Source organism: Perca flavescens, chromosome 13 (genome assembly GCF_004354835.1).
Source record: "Perca flavescens isolate YP-PL-M2 chromosome 13, PFLA_1.0, whole genome shotgun sequence".
NCBI lineage: Eukaryota > Metazoa > Chordata > Actinopteri > Perciformes > Percidae > Perca > Perca flavescens.
The window spans coordinates 15,189,894-15,195,893 of record NC_041343.1 but is presented as its reverse complement, the minus strand read 5'-3'; positions in this window follow the sequence as shown (position 1 = coordinate 15,195,893).

The following is a 6,000-nucleotide window of genomic DNA, read 5'->3' as shown; positions in this document are numbered from 1 at the left end:
AGCCTAATGTATCATCGTGGAAATTGATAGTCTTATTATATAGGGCTGCACAATGCCCCTGTATTGAAGCTTAACTAGATCCTTAAACATCATAAAGGAGTTTTACTTCTATTTATTTTATAATAGCCAAGGTAAGAGCCACACTGTTATCCCAAATTAGTTGACTTTACTAGGAATTTGCGTTGAAGCCCGTTGCCTTAAACCCTGTTAAACATAACAGGTCAAGTTGTATTAGCACAGACTGGTAGTTTGATGCAGTAGACAAATCAAGTTCATATAAGTAGTCACTACTAAAAATAATAATTAATATATAATATATATGAAACATGCTCTACTTATCATAACTGTAGAAATAAATCAAATTTATAAATTATTTTTTCCTTAAAAGAGTATAGTTTAAAGAACAATGTAGTTCCAGTAAAACAGAAAGGAACATGAAAGAATAAGTAGTGATCACTAAAAAGTTGAATTACAACTAAATCTGGGTTTACAGTGCAATAACTCTGGCATTTTGTGCTAATTCATCAGCTCCCAGTATATCTGAAAAAATTCTGAAATCTCTCTGAATCTCAAAAACAAGATTTTCTGGGAATGTAATATTATCTATAGTATGTGGTGCAGCCTTTTTCAAAACATTTAAACACATCTCTTTAAGTTTTATATTCGTAGGCATGTAGGATGGGTGTTTCTGTTTGCATCCACAGACAGAAAATTCAGCATTGTTGATTTTCTTTTAACGTGGCTGGCTCAGGTCAATGTAAAAACAAAGTTCGGAAGCAAATTGATAATTTATTTAAAATATGTCTCAAAATTGTGAAACATTATCAACATTATCTTAATTGTTATAATTTCATAATTCCATTTAAAATTGTGTAAGAAGTAATAACTTATAAATTATTAGCATGTACTGTATATTGTGAGTGTGCTCATTAAGGCGCTCATGTTTTTAAACTCCTCCTTTCGACACTTGCAGCCTTTCATTGGTTGACCTAGTGGGGTTGGCATGGAAACACAGAATAAGGCATGCTAAATTAGGTTCTAACGAGGAACATTGTCTCTCTAAAGGCAGAAGCAGATACAAACACAAACACTGGCTTTCTAAAGGCCATAGAAAGCCAGGGTGGCCTCAGTGCATTATAGGTGCTGTAATTTGTGTAACATATTTGGGGCAAGGAGCCTGGCCTTAAAGACACCCATACAACCTATAAACAGGCACTCTGAGACAGCTTTTGCAATATTGTTCAAAGGCTTATTCCAACATGTCCCCTGGTTGTATTTCACTTAAAGCTGTTGTCACTTATAAGCACAAAAGACTGCTGGGAAATCATGTGAAAGGATGTTGACAAAAGGCAGTATTCACTAAATTTCAGGCATGTTCAGATTCAGATTCCTCTTTAAAACTCCAGTATACAACAGTTTCTATAATGAAGTGCATGATATAATGTATCACACTATGTCACAATGTTAGCCCTCGTAACCAACTCGATATCTGCTCTAAAAGGCGTGATTATAAATCGACATGCTGTTTAAGACCATTTTTAAATGTTTAAATGCCAAACTGCAGGTGTTATGAAGAGGCAATCCTGTGTTGTGTCAGAGCCTCAGGGGGGACCTGTTCTTTTCTCAGGGAGATGGTTATACCCTCTGCAGTCTGTGTCAGCACCTGATGGTGTGAAATCCTCGTGTTTTTCTCGGGCAAATGATGGTCTTCTCTACTCAGCTTACAGCCTCTGGCTTCCTGAAGTACACAGAGGTCTTTTTGTGTCACCTCCGCACTGCTTTATAAAAAAAAAGAAATTCACCCTTTGTCCTTTACGCCTTATTCCTAACACCAGACTCCTCTTAACATTACCCCATGACTTAGATCAGCTTCCCATCCTTAACCTGAGGTTTTACTCTCACCCCTAGTAACTGTTAGAGTTGCTTTTCAGCGTGTTTTACCTACATGTTCTGTCTTTGTAGAACATTATAGTCTTTTCTGGTTCACTACAGCCTTTTCTGTAGAGTAACTCTCTGCATTTTGTTTGTTTCTACAATGATATCAATTACCCACTTAGGCATTATACAGCACATCCATTGGGTGCATTTGTACACTAAGAATAGCAATGACACACATTCCCTAACACTTTTCCTGATAATAAGGTATGCATGTTAAGCGTTTTCCCTTGCAGCTGATTGGCTGGGCTCTGTTGATATTCATGTGCTCGCTTTTCAGGTCAGTGAGCTTCGAATGTGGATGATGTTGGAATGAGGACACTCGCAGCTGTAGTAAGATCGTGAGCCACTGTGGGGATTTGCCATGAAAATATAAAATGTTTGTCATATCTCTTTACTCTGATCTTTAAATTAACCTCATGTAATTTCCTTCAACATAAAAATAAATATTGAAAACATGCCGGATATAATTCACAACTTAAACAGATCTCATCTTGCAAAGTACTCATAATGTTTTATTGATTATATAGGAAACAGAACAACATAGATGAGATGATACACAGAGATATTGTTCTCGTCTGAGTATAAGTGGGATAAGGATAAGGATGTGCCAGTGTGTGAGAGATCTCTCAGCATCCTCTCTGTCTCGCTCAAACATCCACAGTGCCATTCATAATGGCTGCTGTCCACTGTCCTTTTCATTGGAAGGAGTGATTTCCATTCTTCCCTCAAAACCAGTCTTTCTCAGAGATCACAGTGAGACCTGATCATGATACAAATGAGCAGGCCGACACACAGGCGCTGTACAGTTCAACATCTTGTGCAAAATGTAATGGCACATTTTCTGCTACATAGATCCAGAGATAGGTGTGGAATGTAAATTTGGTTGTTGCATTAATTTATAGATCTCCTGATGTTCTTCTCCTGACATAAATAAAAACAGGTTATTATCAAATAGACTTGCTGAAAAGAAAGACAAAAAGATTTAACGGTTCCTACAAAAAAATGGGAGTAACAAAAGTTAAAAGTACTGTAGAAAAGATTAATTCTGAGAGTCTGTCGGAAAAGCACCCTTTAAAAAGGCACTCGCCCATGTTGTGTGACTGTGTTCCCAGAAGACCTTTTTATCTTGCTTATCCTTAGTTACCAATGCTGCTGTGTGTTCAGGTGTGACCCCGAACCTTTCCTGAGTGCATGTCCAGTTGGCTCAGCACCAAAGAGCCAGACTTGTTGTTCGGCTCCCTGTGGAGATGTTTTGTGCTTAAGTGCTGTCGGCCTCCTCGACTCTGTTACTGTTACTTATGGTGTAGTGAAGCCAGGAATTACAGTCTAGAAATATGAAAAAAGGATGGTTGTGTAGTTATATTGGGAAAAAAGTTGCAGTCAAAGCCATAATCTGTGTTGTGTGTTTTATTTTCTTATCTGGGTGCTGCCACCAGCAGCTGCAGGTTTATTACCAGCCCTGCGGACGGGAACCTTGGACACGGGTATCTTGGTGCGAGAGGGCTCTTTAGCTTGAGGGATTTGGGAGGCAGTGTGAGACTGTACGCCATGCTTCACAGGGATCTTTGAGTCACGCGGTGAACTGGTGAGGACTTTCGGCTGGGGAAGCTGCTGACTCTCCTCCTGGGTGTGTTTTGAGGTGGGCACATTAGCTTCAACATCACTGATTTTATCTTTGCTCCCTGCATCGTGTGAGTTGAAATGGGGCCTCTCTTCTTCTCGCACAGGAGTAGGTGGGTCCCTGCATGCTTCATCGTCAACATGTTGACTGTCCCGGACAGGTAGCTTGCCTGCTCTGCCCCCTCCTACTACAGGTATTTTGCTAAGCCCTGATGCCTTTGCTTGTGGTATCCTCCTTTCTCTGGAGGGACCCTGGAGGCTCTTTTGTGACTCATTTTGCAGTTCCTCTGTTTTGGATGGTACAGTCTGGGCCCCCTGGGCACTTGTGCTACTTGGACTAGTCAGTTGCCCATCAACTGATGCCTGTCCACTTCCTCTCTTTTTAGCAGAGGCTGGGGCCTCACTCGGACAAGGGGCAGGGGTTGAAGGAAGAGAAGTGACAGGGCAAGGGCCAGGGGTTGGTGCAGGAGGGGCTTTAGATACAGAATCTGGGATATGAACAGGGGCAGGAAGGTCAGTAGATGCAGAAACTGCGATACAAGCAGGGGCAATCTGGGCTTTAAATTGGGAAACTTGAATTTGAGCAGGAGCAGGCGAATCTTTAGACACAGAAATTGTGGTCTGAGCAGGGACAAGAAGGGGTTTTGATACAGAACTTGGGATCTGAGCAGGGACAGGAGGGGGCTTTGATACAGAAATTGGGATCTGAGCAGGAACAGGAGGGGGTTTTGATACAGAACTTGGGATCTGAGCAGGGACAGGAGGGGGTTTTGATACAGAAATTGGGATCTGAGCAGGGACAGGAGGGGGCTTTGATACAGAAATTGGGATCTGAGCAGGGATAGGAGGGGGCTTTGATACAGAAATTGGGATCTGAGCAGGAGCAAAAGGGGCTTTAGATTGAGAAACTTGCATTTGAGCAGGGGCAGGTGGATCTTTAGGTACAGAAATTGGGATTTGAGCAGGAACTGGAGGGGCTTTAGATTGAGAGACTTGGATCTGACCCGGAGGAGGAGGTGTTGTGGATGCTGTAGAAACAACAGCATGAGTGGTAGGAGTTGGAGTCGATGGTGGAGCAGGGGGCGTCTTATCTAATGAGACTGGTGCAGGAGTGGGTTTAGTCGTGGGAGGAATCTTATCTAAGGAAGTTGAAGATGGAGTTGGGAGAGATGCAGCGGCACTGGGTTGGGTTCTAGTCCTGGGAGTAGGGGGAGAGTAAGGATAAATATCTGGAACACTTGCAAGGGAGGGAGGGGTCTTATTTAAGTCCATTGGGCTAGAGGTAAGGGTAGGTATGTAAAGGGACGCAGATACCGAGCCTGAGGTCGTAGTTAATGTGGGAACCATTGTCATCTTGGAGGGGATAACTGGTGCAGGAGAGGAGGGTTTGGTTGTAACTGCACAGGCCGTTGATACTCTCACTGGGGCTTTAGATTCTCCTGCAGCTGAACTTAGGGAAAGTTTGTAGGAAGTGGAAGTTTGCAGGTTCAAACTGCTAGCTGAATCCAATTTAGCAGGTGAAGGTTGGGTGAAAGCAACAGGGGTGGGAGGGCTATGGGTTACTGGTGGAGGTTTAGCTGACACAGGAGTTGGAGTGGTTACAGAGATAGGTTTACTTACTGAAGCAATCATTTGAAGAGGTGCTGCAATCTCTGAAGCCAATTTACTAGCCTTACAGGTAAGAGTTTGGCTAATTGAGGGAGCCTTGACTACAGCGGCCGGGGTGTTTGGTGGAGCTGCGGTAGTAGTAGAGGTGGAGCTCAGTGCAGATTTAATTGTCATAGAAGGGGGAGACATTATTGGAGCGGAAAGGCCTGTTAAAGTTATAGGGGTTGTTGAAGGTTTTGTTGCAATGGCCATAGTAGTCAATTTAAGTTTAATGCTAGCAGAAGGCTCAGAGGCTGGAGTAGAGTCCGAACTCAATTTGACTGAGTGAGTAGTCAAAGTAGAAGATTTGGTCAACGTCGTGATGATGGAGCTGGGCTTGGCAATGGGAGAAGAGGTTGAAGGTGTCTTTGTCAGAGGAGTAAAGGATTGGGTGGAGGCTGTCGTGGGGACGGCTACAGATGAGGGTTTTGCCGTAGCAGCAGTGCTAACAGAGGCAGAGGTCAGTGGAGTTGAGATGGTAGGTTTAGAGAAGAGAGATGTGGATGATGGCGTGACTTCCGTCACCACAGAACCAATGGGACTGCTGGCTTTCCCCCACTCTGCCTCCACATCAGCCATTATGTCACCACCCCCTGAGATTGAGTCAAAGGTCAGAAGAGAGGAGATGTCTGCCAGCAAGCAGCTCAGGCTGTTATCACCGGGTACCAAGGGTGGTTCAGAGGTGGGTAAAGGCGGCACATGCTCATTAGTTCTACTCACATTGCCTGCCGTCACCTGGGGAGTTATGGTCTCTGATGGGGATGTGGCTGCACTGTCTTGTGTTGTTAAGCTCTT